This window comes from Macrobrachium rosenbergii, chromosome 2, assembly GCF_040412425.1.
Source record: "Macrobrachium rosenbergii isolate ZJJX-2024 chromosome 2, ASM4041242v1, whole genome shotgun sequence".
Lineage (NCBI taxonomy): Eukaryota > Metazoa > Arthropoda > Malacostraca > Decapoda > Palaemonidae > Macrobrachium > Macrobrachium rosenbergii.
In genome coordinates, this window is record NC_089742.1 from 67,077,332 (window position 1) to 67,104,005 (window position 26,674).

General features: G+C 34.9%; 1 long non-coding RNA gene across 2 annotated transcripts in view; it reads right to left on the reverse strand.

Annotated features, from left to right (window-relative positions):
- Window positions 1-448: 448 nt before the first annotated feature.
- Window positions 449-26,674, reverse strand: part of LOC136849922 (uncharacterized) — a 63,074-nt gene continuing 36,848 nt past the window's right edge. For both annotated transcript variants that reach the window (XR_010856474.1, XR_010856475.1), the window contains exon 3: window positions 449-512. This is a non-coding gene — a long non-coding RNA (uncharacterized lncRNA). The remainder of the gene's footprint in view (window positions 513-26,674) is intronic.

The following is a 26,674-nucleotide window of genomic DNA, read 5'->3' on the forward strand; positions in this document are numbered from 1 at the left end:
CCAGCCTAGTAGCTTTTCCCCTTCTGATCATGTTATATCATATATGGTGAAACGTTATGTAATCACTTTTTTATACTTATTGCTTGAGTTATCTACTGTAATTTTTCTTTAAAGTAAAATGAAAACATCCCCCATTATGTCACTAATGGCCAATGAATAACATGAATTACCATACGGTAACTGAATGGTCTTTGTACCACAGGAAGAGAATCATGAAAGAACTAGAAAGCTGTTTTATATTTTGGAATCTGTTGATACATCTGTCAGCTTTAACTATATCTAATTAACAATATCACCATATTCAAATATTATTACTACTGCTGTCATCACTATTACTATTTTTACTGTACATAAGCAGGTACAATATCAACAAGAGTATTGATAACAACAATAGTATTGATAACAACAACAATAATGATACCTATAGTGTATCTAATGGATCACATACCTCGACAAGAGTGAGTCGTTTCCTTCATCAGGACTCAAGAGTCATTCACCCACTGCAGCTCCTCCTGAAAGTATCATTAAATATATAGCTAACTTACACGTATTGTCCCAAACACGATTAGAAGCTTAATTTAGATTTATTTATAATTTTTCCAAATGTGCATACGTATCTATATGCGACTAACTTTCATGAAACAAAATGTCATATAAGTAACCAAAGGTAACCAAGGTAAGAGACTTCCACGGTTAAATAAAGATGAAAATGCAAAACCAAGAGGCGGAAGAAGGGTGAAAGGCATGGAAAAAAATCCTTCCTGTCCTTCCCCACTCCCAGAAAAATCATGCAAGGAAGATAGTGAAGTACCGATGAAATATTTGATAAAAGAGACAGTCTAAAAATTCGATGTAGAAAGATAAATCCGCATAATCACCTTGTGTAGTAAATTGTACTTAAAAATCAAGTTGTACTGTTTGGGTCTAAATAAAAGATGTCCCAACAAAAATATTTCAGTCCAATGAGAGTGTAAGCTTTGGTCCAATGTCTAGTAAACAACTCATCAATAGCAAATATATCTACAGGTGGTCCAGTCCTAAAGATCAGCTAACATATTCTGCATGTTGTATTCTCTACTGAAACACAATTCGAGAAACAAACAAACAGAAGTGAACTAACTAGGGGAAATATGAATCGCTAGTATCTTCAACATTAATCCAAGAATCAACAGCTCAAGTCTAAACGTTAGTAGAAAATGGGCTTGAAAAAACATCAAATTTAGCGAAGCATTAGAGTGCTGTGCTGAACTCTATATAATTAAAAATATGCCCACATTCAACAAAAAATTAATGGAAGTAAGTCTTTACAAAAAACACCAACAATTAATGACCAATAGAGGATATCTGCGAGATTTAGGCCATACTCTGGCACAAGACCAGAGAGCAATTAAACTTTAGTGGGAAATATTGCCCTTAAATGCACCAGCTGACTTCCAGACACCACCGTAAGGCAGTTCCCCTTTTGAAGAGTTGGTTGAAAACGACGACGCAATTTACAGTGCCGAGACCAGATGTCCTGATGAAGATCTACGCAAGACCTCCTTTTCTTGTTGGTTGAATTTAGAACTTGATAAATAACCTGGAACATTCTTTCCCTGACCATTTGAAAGGTATTTTCTTCACTTAGTTATTGCAGAAACCATCATGTACCCAAAGATCACAGGTTACAGTTACACCACTCACGGGTAAGAATCTTACAGCCAGTAAAAGTCAATTATTCATAAGTGGAGTTTTTATTAAGAAAATGTAAGATTTCAGGATAAGTGCAGAATGTACGGCATATCAACTGAATGAACATATCCAACGGGATACATTCTTACACTAATATCGTAATCACAGACTTGCTAATGGTTTATTTTACGCTGCCTCTCACACACTCTCTCTCTCTCTTTTACCGCTAAACACCGGTTATTTTCACGCTTCTCCCTCTCTCTATCTCTCTCTTTCTTGGGAAGGAAAAATTATCCCAATCTCCAGATCTAATTTGATTCGGGTACCAGATACTAAAAGTTACCAAATTCACTGATGATTCGTTCCATGCCAAATATGTTAGCGTTAAAATAAGGAAACCGTCAAGGAAAAAAGCTCTCTCTCTCTCTCTCTCTCTCTCTCTCTCTCTCTCTCTCTCTCTCTCTCTCTCTCTCTCTCTCTCTCTCTATATATATATATATATATATATATATATATATATATATATATATATATATATATATATATATATATATATATATATATATATATATATATATATATATATATATACATACACATGTATGTGTGTGTGTGTAAACACGTGTCACTTCTTATTTCTAGTTAGGTAAACCCTTATATGTTTGTGCTTTTCTATTACCAAAATTGTATTTCTAGATCTGAATCATAACATAAAGCTCCCCCTTAAACTAGTGCAATACATCCAGAGGTGTAGAACTGTCATTAATTAACCAATATCCAGCAGCCACAACCAGGCCGAGAAAACCATATTCCTTGATAACTCTCCAATTCCCGAAGAAATAAAGGAATGTTAACTCGAGAAGCCGATATTGGATTTCCGACAACTCGGCAAATATAATGATTTTGGGGCCTTTTTATTCGCGCCCGAGAAACACCCAACAAACTCCCTTCTCCGCCTTTTCAGGACCACGTATCAAATACATAACTTGCGCGAGGAAATGATCGGTAAACTTCACATAAATTACCGGCTAGAAAACAAGACCTCCAGAATAAGTGAGGTGCTTGAGGCCACACTAGGGCAAATCCACTTCGAGTCAATTAGGCTTATTTATGGCCTACTAACCCGTGTTTCCATCGACCTTAACGCCACTTCGAATTGTGGTTGAGAACAAACAAAACCAAGATATACTCTCCGTTTATGGGGGAAGTAAGAGCGTGGGGGATACGAAGACTGGACTAGTGAGGGATATAAAGAAAGCAGCGTGCACGCACGCGCGCACGGAAACACATACACACACCTCTGCAGGCATGAGCTCACGTACACGCAGCCAGCATACAGAAGTGGTCGTATAAAAGGCGTTTTCATAATACATACAACGTCTTCTCTGTTCCAACGAAGAAAGAAGAAAAAAAAAGGCTCTAAGTGAAAACAGTGGTGAAACTGGGTGAAGAAAATGAGCAAAGTGCGCAGGCAGAGGAGCGCACTTGCAATGCACAAAAACAATTCAAAACTAATTAAAATATAATATATGTTGCATGCACAGCATGTAAGTACGCAAATTTTCATTTAAATTGTAGAATTTTAAATAGTATGACATTTTCCCAACAAAAATGTTTTCATAACAATTTTACCAGTAGAACAGGTTTTGAATAGGAAGAGCAAACTTAATACTGATATATCTTATATAATACACATATTCCGTATTCCAGTGTGAAGATTCAAGAACTGTCGCAGAAAGAGTAAGAATTTAGTAAAAATAAAAAAAAAAAAAAAAAAAAAAGAAAAGAAAAGTCAATAGTTCTCCCGTTGGGAAACTGCAATTTTACACTTTTCTCCCTTAAAATTAGTGAAGTGCCTCTTTCTTTATACATACAAACACATTATACAAACATACATACATACACAAACACACACGCATATATATATATATATATATATTATACATATATATACACACAAACACATACATATATATACACAAAACACACACATATATATATATATATATATATATATATATATATATATATATATATATATATATATACATACATAGCGTTTGTATGTATGGAGAGAAAGGTCACTTCATTGATCGAATGACAGCAAATTACTACGTTTCAACTTATCTAAAGATTTTTTTTTATTAAATTCACTCACTTCCTATGGCTGTTGTTGAATTTTCACACTGGAATATGGAATTTGTATATTTCTAAAAGCTTTCATAAAAATTTTTTTCTTATCGGCTGCAAACAATTTTGTTGGGAAAATGTCTTACTATTTACAATATACACATATATATATATATATATATGCACACATCATATATATATGTATATACATACACAAACACACGCACACACACATGCACACACACACACACACACACACACACACATATATATATATATATATATATATATATATATATATATATATATATATATATATATATATATATATATATATATTATATATATATATATATATATAATGGTGTTAACACGTGATTCCTTATATCTCAGTGGCTTGGAAATAAAGCTGAAACCGTTCAGGATCTACACCCAGTCCTCATTTATTTACCTGTGGTAAGGTGTGATAAACGAATCACGTGATAAAACCATTATAATCACACACACACATATATATATATATATATATATATATATATATATATATATACATATTGTGTGTATAAGCTACATACATTTTATATATACAGTATATATATATATATATATATATATATATATATATATATATATATATATATATATCTATATTATATATAATATATATATATAAATACATATGTATATATATATATTTTTTTATTATAATATGAGATCCATATGCCTCACCGCTCAGTTAAGACAGCTTGCTGTACTAATAAATACATGATGATGTTCCCTAAATTTCCTTATGTAAAGTTTTGGGCCCTTACTGTGGCCCCACCCTTCCCACTGGGACCATGGTTTGAACAAATTTGATTGTACACTACATCAGGATGATTGATTATTAATCTAAGAAACCGCACCCGTTCTTCTTGAGAAGATATATCAATATTTTCCTTAAACATTCCTATGTAAAACTGAGACACCTGTTAAGGGGCTATCCTGACTCCAAGGATCGAGGTTTGAACAAACCTTTATCTGTTCTACTTAAGGAGGATATCATGTGATTTTTGTAGTTTCTACCGCACCCGCTCTAGGCAAGGTTTTTAACGACCCAATCATATTTCCACTATTTCTTGATTATCTCAATTTGCAGGGATATGTAGCCCCCCTTTTGTACAAGCTTGTATCTTCTTTACCAATGGATGTTTTGTACCCAGTTGTTAAAAATGACCTTGTGAGAAGTCGCAAATGTGGAAAGTTTATGCCATACAAAATATACACATTTACAGATTTAAGCAGGACAAACCGTATTTAGAAATGTTACTTAAAACTTCAGCCCAGCTGTGTTATGAAGCTGTCAAAGAGTATTGTACAGTATTTCAAAATTATTTCTCAAAATACAAGCCAAATAAATACTCACGCTTTGGTAACAATTTTTTTGTTCAGTTTAAAGAATAAACCATGAAATTGTTCTCGAAACTACGATTAAAAAGTTTCTTTTAAAATCCAGAGTGATAAATGCAAGATCCAAATTCTGTATCCTTTTTCCCTCTTTTAAGTGAAATCCGAAGACGCCCACTTTTATTTTCTTTATCCAACCAATATTTCAAGGTCATGTTTATTCACATCTCTTAAAAGACAAAAGGTAATAGGACTCCGCAAAAATGAAGAGGAGGATTCATAACCTGAAGGTGAATGGAGAGAAATGAACAATCGAACCGAAATTCCTAAAAGAGTAAAGGTACAAAGGAGTACGTGTAGAAGAGACAACGGAGCCACCATGTGGCGAAAAGAAAAAGCAACTAAGATGACACGAGCAGCTTTACTAAAAGCTTGACTTTTGGATTAAATCTGTCAAGAAGAGAAACAACAGAATAAACTCAAGCGCTAGGACTACATTTCCTGCCGAGACAAAGAGGGCCAATGTACGACGTTATGTATAACATCATGAATGAAACATGTTAGTGTAGCAAGTGTTGGTAATCAGGACGGTGTTTAGGAGAGTTTTACTCTGAAACAGTCAAATTAAAACCAATGATGATTTCTTTATCTAATACAAACTTACTAAATTGCACTCCTTCTTATACGAAAATGTTTATTGTTACCAAAGAATATATGTGACGAAAATTGAGATATAATTTCCTTTCTCCTCGGCTAATGTTTAACCTACTGAAACTACAAGAGAATCCCAAAAAATCTTCGTGGCATTTTGACCTGTTTTCTAATTCAGTTTTTTTTTTTTCCCCCAGTTCAGTCCCGGCATTTCAAGCTTTTCTTGTAACTAAAATATTTGCCCTCTGTTTCAGCGCTGTTTTACCCTTCTAAAACAACTGGGCTTCCCAGCGAACATTTTCTGTACGCGTTATTCTTTGAAAAAGAAAAAAAAGCAGCAATTTTTTTCTACGGTATAGGAAAATTTAATCTGTGATAGGATTTCTTTGATCAATATTCCTAATATTTTATCGTTAGCATAATTCTATTTTATCTCTCAAGCTACAGAAAAACCACATATGAGCTCTGTCTCTCTCTCTCTCTCCCCAACTCCATGGTGTAACATTCCTGAAAGCTGGGCCCCAGTTATTTAGAACCTGCTATTGTTAATAGGTTCACTCATACAAAGGAATCAATTGTGTTTATTCATGCCAAAACCTGATGTTTATTTGTGGAACGCCACGCATGGTATATGAAACTAACTAAATTACAGCATGACGACGGCCTTCAACGCTTAATTAAAAATAATTATGAATATAGTGATTTCACTATAAATATATTTCTTCCTTTCTAGTCTGGTCTCCTATGGAACAGCGAATCAGCTCCCTCCATACTAGTTTCATATCACCATATGCATGTATAAACAAACTTGACATTTGTCAAAATAATTTCTGATACTACCGTAAATCCTAACTGCACTTCCAGTTTCGGTTACTAAGTTGCTGATAAGTGTTTCCAGCAGGCGAGTAACATGAACAGGTTGAGGTAAAAACAAACAAATAACTTGTTTCTCTAAAAAGATTACAGACCTGCTCATGCACAAAATAAATAACAAGCTTAACTACTCAGGATTATTCCTTATATCCTTAATTCCGCTTGTGATAACAGGTGCCTTAGAAAAATACGGAACTGTCTTGCCTGTTTCTGTCAAAATAATTTTGATTTTGTCTAAATGTTACGCATGTATAAAATATTTAGTCACAACTTTTTCTTCAAAACTGTCTCATACTTTGTTATTTTACATTGGTAATGATATTCAGCAAAGTAAATGACACAATATATATGCATTCTAATCACGAGTACAAACGGGCGAAACCTCAGAACTTCATGCATATAAAGTTGACGTAATTTCCAAGTGTAAAAAGTTAGGGAAAACATTTTGACAAGAACGATGACGTCTTTACAAGAACTGAGCACAATGACGTATTTCGGTCCTGTTTACGGCTTTTTTTTTTTTAATGGACCTTCGTAAACAAAAAGATTTGATAAGATTTCCGTGAATGAGGACATCAGGCGTAAACAGGACACCTGAGTGGACCAAGAATTTCGAAGTGTTTATTGGGGGATTACTGAGAGAAAGTGGCGCGATTCTGAAAGGACTTGCCAGAGAGCCTCTTGAAATCCTTTTGCTTAGGAAGCTTAAGAAGTGGATCGGAGAGAGAGAGAGAGAGAGAGAGAGAGAGAGAGAGAGAGAGAGAGAGAGAGAGAGAGAGAGCATTGCTGTTTTTGTGTTTTATAATATTCTTAAGAGAGAAACAGCGAGAGAGTAAACATTCCATATTTTAATGAATTAGAAAATCAGAGAGAGAGAGAGAGAGAGAGAGAGAGAGAGAGAGAGAGAGAGAGAGAGAGAGAGCATTATTGCTGTTTTTGTTTTATAATATCCTTAAGAGAAAACAGCGAGAGAATAAACATTCCATATTTTAATGAATCAGAAAATCAGGCGTGTATATTTCTACTGCATAGCCTGCCCAAAAAATGGTTCCATGTGTAATTGATTTTGTCTAGTTGACAATTTTGAGAATTATTTTTTAATATTCTCACACACGAATACATACCTGTATGTTTATTGTCAATCTACAATAATCACGTAAAAGACATCAACGACTGACAATCACTTGGGGGAGAGAGAGAGAAAAAAAAGCTTCTGTTACCGCACATAACGGAAAAGATGTCAAAAAAGGACCTTATATGGAGTTGGGTTTCGCATCCTACCTCGTCTCAAATTATTTTCGGTCCGTTTCTTACACATGGCCTTCGTCCCCAAAACATCCACATCCTCATATGTTCTATCCTTCGATGACCGCACCCAAAAACACCCACGCCACCGCCCTTCCAAACTGCTGTGGGAAGCCACAGGCAGTCAACACCCGAACAGTGTCGTTATTCAGCGCCGTTTTCGAGGGACCAAATGACCAGAATCCAGTGAGCAGCAACTCCGTGGCCGGAACCAGTAACCGCCATGGTCCTTTCCAGACCAAGGAACATCCAGTGGCTGCGAAGCAGAGGTCCTTCGAGACCTCAAAGGGGCAGTTTCTTGTGTTTGCGTGCGAGGTGAAAGCACATCGGGTGCGGCAAGTAGTGGCCGGGATGAGGGACGTAAATTTGTCTTATTTGCTTTCCTTTTACATTTTTTTTAGGCAGGTGCATTCGTGGGTGGTATGAGCACAAGAGAGAGAGAGAGAGAGAGAGAGAGAGAGAGAGAGAGAGAGAGAGAGAGAGAGAGAGAGAGACCTTTTTTGTTTGATACCCTTGTTCGCGTATACACCTGAGAAAGACAGATGAGAAATGGGGATGGGAGCTGGATGTTACATATTATAAATATTACGCTGCTCAATAATTGAAATTACAATTATTTCCCATTAGTTTTCATATGAAATTTAGTATTTCAAGGTCCTTTTCATGAACCTACACTTAGTGACATGCTGGCAAATCGGACGGAAAGCCCCGAAAATCAACATACAGAACGAAAGTAACTGTTAATCATGTTCATAGTACTCTATAATCGTAGCCAAGTGTTGAGTCATTTGTTTCTTTTCAAGCTGAAATATATTTATAGAATCTACTAGGCACATTTCTTACCAGATACGCACGTATTTGCCTTAACAAATTGACATGTGACTTTTCGATTTCTTCACACTTTGTAGATACGCTTGTCACTGCAAAGCCTATTCCAGCTCTAGTAAACATACTATCTGACTTCAACATACATATACGTATGTATGAGCACGAATAGACTTATGCCCTTTTTCATAGCCAAAAACCGGAAGAGGGTTCAAAACCTGCCAAAGGCGTAAAAATTTCTTAATTTGGCTCTTATTTGAGAACTGAGGCTCTTGGGCTACGATGGTAAGGTTACAGGAACATGTCTCAAGTGCTCTAGGTTACGGATTAAGCTTTTCGTTTTCTAAAGAAAATGTTGACTACGTAGATGTTGCCAACTCCTTTAATTATCTGGAAAGGAATTGTAGTCTGTCTGTCTAGTGATGAGCTTAATATTTGCAAAGGTATTGTTTACGGTGCCCTGTCGAAACCAATACCAACTAGTGTTCCTAGACGTTTCATCAAGTGTTACAATGACTTCAAAAATGATAATGACCTGCATATTACGAAGGCTGATAAATCCCAGGTTCTGGTGATAATGGATAAAGATGATTATGTTAGAAAAATGTAATCTTTTGTCAGATAATGTAACTTACTCAGAACTACGAAAAATCCCCTAGCGACTGTTACTAGTAACTTTAATAAGAAATTAAAAAGTGTCTTAAAGGAAATGATGCTCTAATCAAACAGTTTTCTTCGCAGTGTGCAACTTTACCGTATATGTATGGTCTTATTAAAACACACAAGTTTTGTAATCCTGTCCGCCCAATAATCAGTTCTGTTGGTAGCGTTTCACATAAACTGTCTAAATGGTTGGTTCGGATTCTCACGCCTATTGTCGGAAACATATCCCAATCGCATATAAAGAATAATACAGATTTTGTTGAAAAAATTAGTAATTCTCGCATAAATTACGACTTTAAAATGGTCAGTTTTGATGTAACTTCTTTATTTACCAATGTCCCAGTTGACGATTTATTGGCCTTTTTAGCTGACGAATTAACAAGGCATGATTTACCTTTAGCTTCTGACAAAATTTTAGAATTGATAAAATTATGTGTTAAGGATTGCAAGTTTGTTTTTAACGGAAATTATTACCTTCAAAAGTTTGGGATGGCTATGGGAAATCCCCTTTCCCAGTTCTTAGCAACCTATATATGGAGTTTTTGAAGTAAAAATATTGCCTGCTATTTTGCCTAAGGGGTTCTTTGGTTTCGATACGTTGATGACATATATTCTGTGTTTGGCCCATGTGCGAAAATTTGAACAATTTTTGGACAAGGTAAATCATTTGGTGCCTTCTATTAAATTCACCGTTGAAGAGGAAAATAATTGTTCATTACCGTTTTTAAATGTTTTGGTTCATAGAAGGGATAGAACTTTTGTGTTTGATGTTTACAGGAAACCTACCAACGTCTGTTCTTACGTCCACTATTATTCAGATCACCACGTTAATGTAAAACTCTCAGTTTTTTGTAGCATGTTTTTAAGGGCATTAAGGATATGCAGCCGGAATTCTTAGACTCGGAATTTTGTAAAATTTACGACGTAGGAATTATGTTAAAATACCCAAAATTTTTAATCGACAAATCTTTACAGAAAGCTAGAAACATTTTTTTATTCCAATAACAATAGGGAGCCTTTGGTGAGAAAATATTTTGACAGTTCCATATAACGTAAATCTTTGTTTCATTAAAAATTACTGAAAATTTTCAAGATAACTGTTGTTTACAAGAATTCAGGGACACTTCAGAATATCATTGTTCGTAACTCCCAAAACAAATTAATGGCTGTATTTACACGATTCCTTGTGCTGGATGTAGTAATAAATACCTTGGTCAAAACTGGTAAAGAACTAGATTATCGTCTAAAACAGCATCGTTACGCGCAGTTCGAACAGGCCAATTGACAAGTGCTTTATTTGTACATATGAATGATTTTAACCATTGTATGGACTGGAAAAAATTCATCTGAGATAATTTTTGTAACCACATTGTTAAGAGAAATATAATTGAATCTGCCTTTATTAAGCATTTTAACAATCAACTTATGAATATTAGTTCGGGTCTTTTTAAATTAGATAGTTACTTTGTTCATAAAATTGTAGGGAAGTACAATGTTACCTTTTAGCAATAGCCTGTTCTAACTGTAGTTTCAGTTCTTAAGTATTTTTAAAGTATTTTTTGTTTGGTATGTGACAATTTGACTTCAAACTAGTGATTGCATTCAGTAATGATGTTTAGCTTGTTAGTGGCTTTGATCTTTGTTTTGTGAAGTTTTCTTGTTTATGTCTATCTTTATTTATTTTACTTTGTACCCTGAAGAAGTACGCAATACACGAAAGCGCTTGGTACCTGGTCTTTAATTTTCACCTTTCATGTGGTCGTCTACATATATATATATATATATATATATATATATATATATATATATATATATATATATATATATATATATATATATATATATTATATATATATATAGACTGAGCTTAAAATAAATCTCCTTACTGACCAGGTGAAAAAAAAATTCAGATACCTAACCCAGTGTCCTCAAATTTTCTGTTAATTTATCTATGTTCTCAGGAAACTTGAAATTAAGGCCACGTGATTCAAACAATAATTATATACAAATTATAGCAATCACGGTGTGCAGATGAGGGTATAAACTATAAAACTGAGTGCTTTTTGCAATTTTGAAATTGCAGGTAAGTAATACTGTAACCTGAACTACAAGAGTATTCAACTCCATTAATTCCTGCAGGCATTTGAACTCGGCTATTACGTGAAAATTGCAATGCTTCCAGACTTACTGTCACGATAGTATTTTAAAATGATCTGTGGATTTAATGTTGGTACTTTAGCTTGGCAATTATTATTGAATGACTGTACACGCGCAGCGCACACTTAGTGTATGTGAGACAGATATACTCCAGCGAATGGCTAGACTTCAGTCAAAAACCAAATCTGCAGTTTTGCTGACCTTTGCCATGAGAATTATAACTGAAAGATAAGCAGGAAATCTTAGGGAAAATATACGTGAATTCATAAATAACCACAAGAGTAAGAAGAAAATGTTACCATTTCATGCCTTTCTGATGACAATGATAGTAGTAAGTTGGTTACGCGACTGAGAATATTTGACTCAAAAAGCATGTAAAATGTGCACACCGTATATTTTACACATGCACACACTAAATTATTATATATATATATATATATATATATATATATATATATATATATATATATATATATATATATATATATATATATATATACGTGTGTGTGTTAATGACCCTATACCCAGGTCAGATAGGTTCATAATCTCTCATTGTATCTGTTTTAAGTACAGCATCAATCATCTTACTTTCCTTAGATTCTCTGGTGGCGGTGGCCAGCCCTGGGTCAGCAAATTCCTTCTCCCTCGTCGACACCTCTGACTGAATCTATCCTCAAACAAAGGCCTACTGAGGTACAAAACTAGACTTTATTTGCAAATTGAACGAAAGTAATTCAGCAAAAGCTACGATCAAGAAATGGAGTGAATTCCACCCCCTATAAATGGAAATCATCACTAGAGGAAATTCTGATTCAGAAACATTTAGATTAATAACTCTAGACCAACCAATACTAGTGACTAACGCCCTGGTCACCAAACAAAGTAAAAAGGTCATAATTATTCTAGACCAAAATAAATCTCATATAGCATGTGAAAGAACACCACTTCCAAAATATCATATATTAAAACTTGAAATGGTGTTACAAGACATCAGTATTCAAAACGGAAAAATGCACAATGGAGAACAGAATAGGAAAATGCACAATGGAGACACAAAGGAATTTCAATGCAGCACAAACGGGGTATTTCCACATAATGTCTGGAAAACATATAAGTGTTCATGAGTTATGGTACTCACTTCTATGGCGTCAAATCACAGATCTTCCAATGGCGGTCTTTAAACACTCTGTTCCTCTGATAATATATCATTAGAGAGTGCAACACACATACGCACTCACTTAATCACTTCTCCCCAGAAACGTGACGACACCGGTTCATTGTTTGAAGTTCATATATACTGTATATATATATATATATATATATATATATATATATATATATATATATATATATATATATATATATATATATATATATATATATATATATATATACATATATATATATATATATATATATATATATATATATATATATATATATATAAATATATATGTATATATATATATATACACACATATATATATATATGTGTGTGTGTGTTCAGCCAGGAAAAGGGTGAAAGAAAAGACGCTTTCATGTATTTCACACCTCATCAGGTGTCAGGCACCTGAACCTGAACCCTGGTTAGGTGTAGAAATAGCCCACAAGAAATCGCTAAGTTCAAGTCATTTCTTTTCACCCTTTTTCCTGGCTGAAAGCATATATGATCATCACATATCTTCAGTGATTTGTTGCTGTATACACACACACACACACACACACACACACACACACACACACACATATATATATATATATATATATATATATATATATATATATATATACTGTATATATATTTTTTATTTATTTATTTATATATAATTTATATATATACTGTAATATATTTTTTTATTTATTTATATATATATATATTTCTGGCTCACATCAGGATCGAACCCAGGTCTTTCAATCGAAAAGCAAGGACGCTGCCCACTAGTCCATACAAGTCAAAAAGAAGTTGGAACCTGGGTGCCACTGCACACAAGGAATTGCAGGGCAAGCTAACTGCTTGCATACCAGCGTGTTTTCCCCATCTTCCCGACTCAGCAATGACCCAGTTGACAGCATTTCATTCGAATTATCCTTTCTGAGTGAATATGATAGACACGCTAAATCAGTTAATCCGCAGTTAATAAGCAGGTCAGATTGTTCGCTCGTATCCTCACTGAGCATTCTTTAAGGTCTTATGTCCGAAATTTTTTTATGTCGATACGTTGCATTGGACGGAGACCTTTCCTCACGCGCCACTTTCGTTTGGCTCGACTGTAAAGAGAGTGGGAAAAGGGAAAAGAAAAGTTTAAGTATACCTTAGTTTTACCAGACCACTGAGCTGATTAACAGCTCTCTTAGAGCTGGTCCGAAGGATTAGAAATAGGGACACCGGCGGATTAGTAAAATTTGACCTGTCAGGTGCTAATGCTTGTTTTCCAACCGGTGGTATGTTCGAATGTACTATCCCGCTCCATATATATTATGAATTTTTACCACTCTGTATCAGTCCTTTGAAGATGAATCAGTTAGCAATAAGCCGACACCGGCCAGGATCCTCAACAGTGCTTCATTTCTTCCCTATAGTGTTTGATACATAAAATCAGGTGTAAGAGTGACCATAAGCATACATATATGTATACAGTACATATATATATATATATATATATATATATATATATATATATATATATATATATATATATATATATATACATCTACATACATACAAAAATACAATACTCCCTTACCCACCGTGGGTACATTCCAGATCCTCCCACAGCCAGCAACGACTGCGGATAAAAGGGAACTATATGCAAACCTTACATGATTTCCATGCACGCACACCGTCTATGATAGTACTTATCGATAAATAGCTAACTTATGAAGAACACTGTACATAATCATACGATATTTGCCTGAAATTTCCCCCTCATATTGTTGCACATCACAAATCCAAGAGTAGTTCATACAATGCAGCAAGATAACATTCGCATGCAAATTATTTTTTCCATTTTAATCATTTCAAGAATTTTCATTTTCTCGCTACGACGAACCATTTTTGCTTTATTATTATTATTTTAGTTATTATTATTATTATTATTATTATTATTATTATTATTATTATTATTATTTTATTTGGTTTACAATCTCTATCTTCATCACCAGTGACATGGACAATGGCTACCTAGTATGAAGACATCGATAACCGGTGGCGAAAACCATGGCTACCAGAGGCAGACTGGATACGATCTCTAGGAAACTGACTAGTGTAGGTATGGTATTAGCTGGTTTGTAGCTGGGCACCGCGTGACCGGGCAATTTCTATCTGCTTTTCTGGAAGATGGAAACATAGGAAGCATTCATTCTTCTTCTGGAGTTTTCTTTTTCATTTTTTGTGCCACTGTAAACCAAGAATAAGTGAAATTGGGGCTATAAAACTATAAATAAGGTGATGTATATACCTATTCACACACATTCACATACACAATCATGCACACACACACAAACACACACACATATATATATATATATATATATATATATATATATATATATATATATATATATATATTATATAGTGTGTTCGATATAGATAGAGAGAGATAGAGATAAAGAGAGAGAGTGTTATATATATATGCATTTGTATATTGTGTGTATGCACGTATTTGTAAATTTGTGTATGAATAGTTGCATTTTTGCCTTTGCACTTGGAAAAGTATCTACAGGAATATACATAACGTATGTATACAAACGTATATTCATGCAGTATATAGTTCGCAAGTTTTCAGTAATATTTCTGGTCTTTCCAAAAGAAAAAAACTTTTTCTGAGATGCTTCACACAGAACTTAGCCTTTATCTATTAAACAAGATTTTTAGGAATCACTGCAAAATGTCACAGATAAATGTTTTATTAAAATGCACTTGTATTACGGGCGAAATATATTTACCTTTAGTTGTATTAGACCAAACATTTTCAATTTATTTTGCTATCGCCATTATCCAATTGTAATTCTTTTTTAAGGTAGCTGAAATCTAAATTAATAATCTGCCTGAACATAACGCATAAATTTTCTTTCATGAGCAATTCTTTTAAACAAATTTCGAAAATATTTCACAAAATTACGTATTACAACCTATATCTGGTTTCATTTAGCATGGCTACGTTTTGACAGGATGGAGGATTTGCCACTAATTAGAATATTTAGAAAGATGGAAAAATGGAAATTCAGTCATTAAATCTACCATAGCATGCGGAAAATTTTTATTTGCGACTTACATGAGGAAACAGGCACTTGTCATTTAATAAACACTGAAATGTCTATAATTCAAAACCATGTAAATTTTCTTTTCATATTTATGTGAAAATTAATAGTGTTTATAAAGCTACTAGGAAATTCAAGATAGGAGAGAGAGAGAGAGAGAGAGAGAGAGAGAGAGAGAGAGAGAGAGAGAGAGAGAGAGGAGAGAGAAGTAAAGTTCTGATGGATATCATAAACATTGCTTGTTACTTTTTTCTCTTTGATTTTCCGTCCCTACGAATTATAAATCAAGTTGATAATGAAAATCTTTCATGAACACCTCGGCTCCGTAGCTATTGCCTTCGTTACTTTTTGTGTTAAATTCTTTATTTTAGGAAAAAATGTTAAATTTGAAGTCCTCTTTGGATCTACAAATTTTGAACTTTCTGAGAAGCTGTGATGACCCAATGGGTTTCACGTTTTTTGTTTGAAGAGTCCGATGGGAAGGGCGTGTATATGACATTATCTACCACAGGATTATGGGTATTGATAATTTCAACAGAAACAACGCTGTTGTTATAGGTTAAAGCAGGTTCAATAACAACACGATCGTCAAGTAGTGTTTGGCGATTGTTATATGTCCTTTTCCATACATGATCCTAGAATATTTAAGATGGAAGTACTCCTATTCTGCGGTATGTCATTTACCATGAATTATGTGTTCGGGGTTTCTTGTCTATTTAGGATAAATATTTTTTTATTCTTGTAAGAATATTTTGGGGTCCTTTACTCCGGTGTTGAAGTGGCCTTAAATTCAAGCCCCTGCGTTCCTGAAAGAACTTAAATTTTTAGTAACCATTCTACAACTTCAGAGAATGTTTTGATGTCGAAAAATTACATGATTTGACTCTTAGGATATCGAGACTAAAGTGTTCAATTGAATTAGTTTCACCAAACTCTTTTCTCATCTGAAGACTTTCATTTGGGGCAGTTTTAACTTCGACGTTCAAATTACCGGTACTTTCCGTGCAATAGGGCTGCTGCTATTTCATCCTCGTATCATTCCTTGCACGAAGATTCTTTTGATTCAATAAGTTCTCGTGATAAAATATTCTCAACATATTTTATTCAAACCACTTAAACTGTTTGGGCTTCCTTAAGAAGTGTTACGCCTACGTCATGGCAGAAACTGCTTTGATATTTTCTTTCTTTTTCATGCACTGAACTTCCGATCCTGAGTTTTCTTAAAATGTATTTACGTACGCTTTCGCTGTTTTTAAGAACAATGCACACTTCAGATTTTACAAGACAATGCAAACTCAAATTTCCTGAGCATTTTTAAAACAAGTTGTCAATCGTTTCTTCCTATGTTCTGTTCTCTTCAAAAAACCGTAAAATTTAGTAATGCTTCTCACCACGCAATTACTTTCGTTGTTCCTGTTCACCAAATACTTTTATTCGTATCTGATATATTTGCTCTATAAAAAATTCGCCACTTTTATTCGTCTCTGAATGGTCAGTGACCATTATACATGAAGAGGGTATTTGATAAAGTTTTGAGATGAGAGAGAGAGAGAGAGAGAGAGAGAGAGAGAGAGAGAGAGAGAGAGAGAGAGAGAGAGAGAGAGCACTAAAACATTTTTTGCCTTCTGCCATGCTTCAATGATTATATTCTTTCAATCTAGTTCTAAAACTGTAGGGCTCATTGCATTAAAATCTCACCTAATGAGATTTAATGCATTTTAATTTTCTATCTACAAAAGTGGAAATTTTATGAAGACTTTTAATGTTTAAGCAAATATTCATATACCTGTTAACATGCTTCAATGCACTGAATCTACATCAATAAAACTCTTAAATCACTCTCTGAAAATGTAATACAAATCCTTTTCTATGTTTCAGGGACTGAACGAAGAATTGGGAAGGGTATCCTCTTTGCCAAAAAAAAATTATTTTTATTATTAATCGCATTTTTGTCCAAGTCGTTTTTCGTTGATTTTTAGGTACGCTGAAAACACAAACGAAAATTCGTAGTCTTCCTCCGGTAATTACTAAAATTTCCAGGCCTCAACTATCAATTATCTTTTTGCCAGGTGTGATTTCTGTCCAGAGAAATTCTCATTATTCTTTTCTTTAATTTTCCTTGGAACTTTTTTTTAATATAAGATCTATCATAAATCATTAACAGTCTGTCTCTCATTTAGCTCGAAGTTTTGTTGCTTTTTCCTTGATTTCATTTCTTGAAGAAAGGTTGTTCCTATATTATTTGTAAGTATGGAAAATGCCAACAAATAGACTATGGCATGAATGTATTTCGGTAATTCTGTAAGGCAATTTCCACTACCTGCTTAGCCAAACCTATTGCATTTTATGATTATGAAAAATTTCGTGTACATCACTAGTATTTCAATTTTGATTCCACGTAATTTAGATCGCTAAATTGTCTATAACAAACTATAGCCACTTACTCGATGACATCTCTCATTTTCTTAATCTTAATGTAAGATCAATACTGGCTTACTCATTGCTGTTAACAATATTGATGTTTTTGATGTCTATCAAAAGTCAATTCAATTAATGATGCATACTTTCAGTTGCTAATGGGCCATGAGCTCACGAATTCTTGAGGGAAATTTTTTCTATCTTCGCCAACCTAATTACGGGATTCTCTCCATTTGCTCCTGTGCTCGCATTTACATAGCTCTCCTTTTATCAGTGGTCGGTTCCAGAAATGGCAGGTAATGTAAACTATGAAAGTTTTTCAGTTGAATCAAGAAGTTAAAGAACCTTACGGATTGAAAGTTTCGTTAATTTATTTTGTTGCGATTTTATGTTACAGTCAACTGCATCAGTCTTTATATCCATAAGAGCCAAACAGAAAATATAGTTCTATAAGACATTTGCAAAATATATTATTGGCTTTCTTACCGGAGAAATTTTATCGCATTAATGAAAAATTCATGAAACGAAACAATTAACTCAATGCAGAAAGGTAGTTATATTTTCTGTTCTACGAATATGCCTGTCATACCTTAAGTTAAGCGATTGTACCACGGATAACATAGTCTTATCGTTATGTTAGAGCTCTCTCTCTCTCTCTCTCTCTCTCTCTCTCTCTCCCAGCCGACCAACGACCCTCTAGCTAGCCTGAGAGAGGCCGTTCGCATCGCATCATTGAGATTCTGTCCTGGCGGCAATCAAGAGAAGGTTAGCGGAAAAGTGCTGACACATATTGGCTCGCTTGGCTTAAATTGCTATCATTGCTATCATTTAGCGCTCGGCCGTGGCAAGATGATCAGATAATTACGACGGGTGGAAAAAGGTGTATTTACACGGTGCCTTTTGAGACGTCTCTCTCCCAACCCCCTTTCTTCATTTTTCCCTTTATCCCCCAAGATTTTAGCAGGAAATTCGACGTGAAAAGGCACTGAAGTCGAGTCTAGCTTCCGGCTCCGTTTCCTTTTGACATTGAAATGAATTAGATCAGAATAAAGATGAGAGTGAGTTTGTCACCAACGCAGGAATGTAGTAAAATACAAATATTTACAGCGAAGTAACCGGTGTTCCTTCAATTTTGGGGAAGGTGCCAAAATGAAATTGAAAAAACTTTTATTAACTGTTTCTGGCATTATACCTTTGGGTTTAGCAAATGGTCAATAATGAATTCCCTCTCCTAAGTTTTAAAACTAAAGTTGATTTTAGGCGTAATAACAGCTATTGTTTTGTTAACTTCTTTCATACATTTAAAATACAGAACTCATAAGTTCTCCCGCACTTAATATCCACTTTCATATTTTTTTTTTCTTTTGGAGAAGGAATTCTCCATAGCCCCCAATAAATCTAACCACCCCGAATATATCCTTTAGAGAAATCTACCGAGGGCTCATCTATCCCTTCTAAACAAATGGGAAGCTAAAGAATGAAAGAAGGTGTGGGGGGGAAAGGCCAACTCACTTCCAACTCGATTACCTTTGGAATCAGCAGCCAATCTAAATTCCGATAGCCAAAAATCAAATTAGACTGCCGATCACGCTCCACTAAACTTGAGCTATTCAACTGATGTCTATTTGTTTGGTGAGCGAGGGTGATAGAGGAGGGTGGTGGTGGTGCGGGCGTGGGGAGGAGTGAGTGAGTTAGGAGTCCCCATTCTTCCCACGCCCTTGGCTCTTTTCCCCCCTCTAGCGTCCAGACTGAAAACGTATAAAGTTAAGCAGAAGGTTATATCTGGACAACGATTGGCCATGAAACGGCAATAATAGCAAATGTTTCAGCTGGAAAGAGAGAGAGGGACTCTAGGCCGATTTTAACGGCATTACACTCGTGCTATCCCAGTGGAATGCACGGGGAAAGGACTTAATGAAAGCGTAGTACATTCTGTATTTTCTTTCTTTCTCACCCTCTCGCTGTTTTTAGCATTTTCCCTCTCTTTACTCAGAGTACTTTTGAAAGTAGGACAAACTCATTTTAAGCGTTACGATACATGTGAGGAGAATTAGGTACGAGACCCCATACACTGCTATAAAATAAATTTATGTATACACATACATACACGCAAACATATATATATATATATATATATATATATATATATATATATATATATATATATATATATATATATATATATATATATATATATATATATATATATATAAATTTTTTATTCATGTACACATGTCTGTATGTATGAGATTTATATATATATATATATATATATATATATATATATATATATATATATATATATATATATATATATATATATATATATATATATATTTATATATACAGATATATACATACTGTATGTGTGTGGTCAATGCATTCAACCTGCAGATACAAGAAAAGGAGATTATGGAAACATCTTATATGGCTGCAACTATAGGTCTTACGTCACCTTTAAGATCAACCTAAAATAAAAAAAATTAATGGATGCATAGAGAACCGCCTTTCGCTGATTTTAATCCAATATATCCATTACATCTAGATAATGGATGCCTTGACCCAGCCATCTATTTTACACCAAACCAATAATTCTCTCATATACGCATTCCAAAAACTTCACTTCAAAGGAATGAATTTTTTACCGCATCTTGAGCACTCTGCATATTATATCTATCACAGGGACCGTCCAACCTCATGCTCGCGGGTCAAAAGTGGCCCATTTGAATATTGGTTGTGGTGTGCCTCTTGATCTAACCAATAGAAAATATACTCAAATGTCTAAAAAATTAAATTACTTGGAAAAAATAATAAGGATCACATGCATTACCATTATTAAGTACGTTAAGTGTACTACGCGAACACAGTATAGGAATAGCATTTATAATATATACAAATTAATTATGAGAGTGCTAACTTCTTCCGTCTTGCTAGAATTTTCATTTTATACAAAATGTCCCAGTGAAAAAAAAAACTTGGACGGCCATGCTCTATGAGGTGTATTGCAGGCTTTCTCTTATAAGATGCTCTCTCTTTTTTTTCCACAAACATTACACATGACCTCCACAACATTTCATAGAAATAACCGTCTCTACACTCTAACCAACCCATTTCCAATCCTTTCATTCTCACCTTAATTTCTTAGGCAAAACATATCATACAACTTCCACGAAACACTAAGTTCCATATCTAGAGACAAATATATCTTCCATCCACTTCTCTGGAAGTTTTCTCTCACACAGATATACCTTACACGTATTGGTCAGTCAATACCTAACACATGAGTCAATATTTTACGCATATTGTTCAATCATCCAATTACACTATCAGCGCCATACCATAGTATTTCACTTGTAATTGCATCAAATCCGTGTGACCTTCTATTCCTGTTTTTCTATTACTGTTATTACATCCTCTACAAAGGCCTTGACAAACATTCCCTGATTGACATTTTGGCCTTGTATCGATCACCTTTGCCACTCTTTCTATGTTATACAGTCATCATCGAATCGCCAATACCAGACCAGATTTTCTTCATAGGGAATCTCACTATTTGAATCTTTCATTTAAGAGCCATATTAGTAATTAACTTTTTTTTTTTGCATTATCTTCCTTGAAGAAGAAGTTTTTACCCCCAAAAGTCTCATATTCACCCAAAGCGTAAGCTTCCTCTTTTATGTACGCGTGACAGTACACGCATCCATACAGCAAAAATATTGCTAATGGAATACACCTAATAAACACGAAAAGCAATCTTTATTTTTTGACAAAAGCACACAAACAAACAGAAGTTACGGGGATAAATCGTTCTTCATAAAACGACATAAAAACATTTCCCCTCGTACTGAAATTTCCATGAAGATAATTCAGTTTTATGAAGGCCAAACAACCAAACAATATAGAATCAATCAATGCGAATGCATTGTGATTCAGGGACACATTCAATTAATTTCATATCAGGAAATTATTCGGTTAGGGATCATATTGAATTTTTATGTCACTTCGAGTTAGTATTATATGATGAGTATAATACACAATAAAAGTCTAACGTCCAAAAGAATTATTTGCTGTTATTTTCATGCAGTGATATAAAGAATTGTGTAATATTAAGCAAATAGGCATGAGGAGAATAGTTATTGAGAACGAAAGAATGAATGTGATGCCTTGAACATTTAAAAGTTAACTTTATAAGAAAATTAAAATACTCGTGTTTAAGGAGAGAAGGCTGCACAAAAGGAATGGGAAAGGCAAAGAGTGGGTGCTCTTGGTTAGATGACTGGCGTTTAGTTAGGGGAAGACTTCAAAGGCAGAGGAAAATGTACCAATGTGATCATTCGAGGACAGTAAGGGTAGCATTTAGTGTGCAAAAGAAAAGGTTTTAATAATGATTATGTATGGTCCAGGAATGGTAAAGAATGAGAGTACATGATCATGTTTTTTGCAGAAGCTGACTTTTTGCATAGCTGTCTTTGGAGAACAATAAAGGGTAGTAGTGCTAAGTGGTTTAAATGCTTTAGTAAGTGACAGAGAAAGGGACAGCACTGTCGGTAGCTATAGAGTTCTTGGTTTAAAGGTGAATGAAGTCTTGTGGAAATGTGTTTGACTGTTGAAATTACAGTTTCTTCAAAAGAATATTAATACGTACCCTTGGGAATGGCAAAATGGTGATGAAGTAGCAAGCTGATGCATGTAACTGTGAGAGAAGGATTGGAAAGAGGCATATCCGATCATTAAATGGCTGAAGCACAAGGTACGATAGGTGTAAGTTTAAATTTGGAAAGGCAGAGACTAACATTTGGCTGAAATTGTCCATAGCTAAAAGAGTTTGATATCACTATCATTATTATTATTATTTAGAGCATTATCTTTTTCCAGGACATGAACGCTATTGATATGGAACAAGTCCATGTGGGGCCACTGACATGAAATTCAAGCTTCCAAAGAATATGGCGTTCATTTGAAAGGAGTAACAGACGGTAATTGGAAAACAGAAAGAGGAGATCAGTTACTAAAAAAAAGAAAATAAATTAACAAATTAATAAATAGATAAAAATGTAAGTATATTATCAAAGTATAGGGAGAACTGCACAACATCCTTAACTATATTCTACACTCCAATAGTGTGAAGAATAAAGGTCCTCTGGAACAGAGAAGTTATAAAGTGAGGCAAATCTGGTTGCTCTCGGCAAGAAAAGAGGATCACGGATTAATTGTGAATGTGAACTAACTCTGTTAAAATACAGCTTAACAAAAATTGACAGACAAGAGACCATCTGTCGATGATCCAAGTCATAACTGCCTTCACGCTCCACTTTATCTAAAAGAAGTAAATCTCTGGCAGCAGCAGACATCCACACCGGAGAACAGTATTCTAGTAAAGGAAGCACAAATGACCTAAAACAGGTTGCACTGATTTTATCACTGTTATAAATGTGTGAAGCCTTATGTACAATGCCTAGCTTTTGTGCAGCATTTGCTGACACTTTCATTAGATTTTTCTCAAAAGTAAGATGAGTCAAAAGTTACACCTAAAATAGTTGAAGCTTCAGACTCATTCAGCAGAGTCCCATCCACCTGAAGGGGAGGATGGGGTGGAAAATCTGTGCGAGATCTGCCAATCAATACCCAACCGACTGCACCATTCACTAATCCACTCCATGTCACGATTGATACTAGTGCAGCTTCATTTCTCAGAAGTGGAGACTACTTCACCCACAAGTGTTGCATCATCAGCATACTGAAAAATCTTATTTTCTGGGCCAACAACCTTATCACTTCTATACACTAAAAACAGCAGTGGACCAAGAACGCTACCCTGTGGAACTCCAGACATAATAGGTCTTGATTTGCTAAAGATCCTATCCACAGCAACTCGCTGCTGCCTACCTGTAAGGAAATCTTGAAGTAATATTAAAGCATTTCCCCCAATTCCAAGACCCTGAAGTTTACAAGCGCCCTGTGATTTACTAAACCGAAGATGGCAGTAAACTATTTGAATTACCTTACACTCTAAACCCTTATCAAGGTTCTCTTGCATTGGCATGTACAATCTAAACGAGCATCACAGGTACCTAACTACTTACATGCATATTGACTATCAGCTAACAGTCCTTAGATTCCACATACTTATATAATGGTTTAAAAAATAAGTTTTTCTGCAACCTTGGAGAGCACAGGGAGCAGAAAAATTGCCCTGTAATTACTGTAGTCTACAATCAGAAAACAATTTAATGGGCGATAAATAAAGAGGTGGAAGTGGAAGTATTAAGACGAGGAGTTTAAAAATTCCATGAAGGAATGGAGAACTGTAGAGGGTGCTTATGAGTATAGAAGGTTAGTAGGAGAGAGAAAAATAATAAATGGTGAGATGAGGAAACAGAAGGTTTACTGAAGGATAGAAGGAGATTTACTGAGGTGAGATTGCATGAAACAATAGAACGTCAAGTACAGGTTTACAAGCAGGAAATTCAAGAAGAAAGTGAGTGAGACAAAAGAAGGCTGGTAGTAATAACAGAGGGGTGAATATGAGCACAAAATTTAGATATAATATGGGATTGCAAAATTTACAGAAAATAAAAAGCTGTAAAACAAAGAAGAAAGCGCAGAGAGGAATGTTAAGGGGATAAAATGGATCTTAGGAATAACGATGCAAATGGAGAGATATGGTTTGAAGTGAATACAGCCATGGGTTGATGGGCTAAGTACTCTGAAGATTTTCTGTGTAAATGATGAAAGATAAGCAGAACTGAATGAAACAAGAGTGGAAAGAGTTAAAAGGGATATTGTCAGTGACTGCTGAGAATGTGAAGAAAGCAGTTATAAAACACCAGGAGTTGACTGGATTACAATTGAGATGCTGAGATATGTTGGTGACAGCATAATTGAATATCCGACCAAAGGTAGGACTGGATAAATACATGTTTTGTTCCACTATACAAAATTAAAGGTGATAAGATGACTGTAACAAATACAGGGACATGATTTATTTAGCATACCAAGGATGCTTACTAGTCAAGTCAAGCAGATGACAGAAGGGGTGACAGAGGAAGAACAGGGGTATTTCATACAATGAAAATGGTATGTAGATAAAGTGCTTGTTACAAAACAGGTTTTTGGGAAATTTAAAAGTAAAAAATAAATAAAAGCCATAAATGGCAAGCATGGGCTTTCATAACGCTTGTGATAAAATCTATAGGGATGCAATGTTTGGATGCATAGTGCAGATAATAAGCTGATGAGAGCAATAAGAAATTTTTATGATGGAGGAGAAGCCTGTTTTAGAATATGTAAACAGGACAGTGACTGGGTTTGTGCAAGAGTAGCTCTGAGACAGAGGCGTATTATGTCGTCATGGCTGTTTAATGCCTTTATGGATTGAGTGAAGTGAGAATTAGAGAAAGGATGACAGACGTAGGTCCACAAATTAGTAACGCAAGTAGTGTGTATAATGGTTTATGATTGCCGATTAAACAATAGTGATTCGGAAAAATGAAGAGAAGCTGAAAAAATAATTTCTGACCCTTTAAATGTTTTCCAAGAATGGGAGTTGGAAATTGTTATGAGGGTGAATGGACACCAGGAAGATGGAACTTGTAAGTTTGAAATGAATGGTGGAGGAGTGAAAGCAGCTGATCTGCCTTTATATCTGGAAGTAGAAAAAAAGGAAGATGGTATAATGAACAACAGGTCAGTTACTGAATAAGTGAAGCAAGGATGGTAGTACGGACTGTAAAACTTTGGGGAGAAAACTTGACTGCCCATGGAAGCCAATGGAGGAATGTACAAAGGAATTGGTGATTCAATTCTTCCTTTGAGATGTAAAGTGTGGATGTTAAGTTTGAGTGAAAAATGAGAGGTTGAAGCTGATGAACAAACCATACAAGCAGTAAACGTGGGGTAAGAAGAAGTGAAAGGGTAACAAATGTGGAGATCCCTAGAGGCGGAAAAAGGGCTCAGCATAGGTGAAAGGATGATGTTTTGTGTCTGAAGTTAAGTATATCTTAGTTTAACCAGACCACTGAGCTAATTAACAGCTCTCCTAGGGCTGGCCCGAAGGATTAGATTTATTTTACGTGGCTAATAACCAACTGGTTACCTAGCAACGGCATCTACAGCTTATTCTGGAATCTGAACCACAATATGACGAGAAATAAATTCCTCTAATTCTTCACTGGCCGGTCGTAGAGTCGAACGCTGGGCCAACAGCATGCTAGCCGAGAGCTCTACCCACCCCCAATGAAGAACTGTTTTGTGTCTGGTTATGCGGAATGATTGGAGGACGATAGGTTGGTGAAAAACATATAAGATCAGTTCTGTTAGGAACGAGAGAAAAACC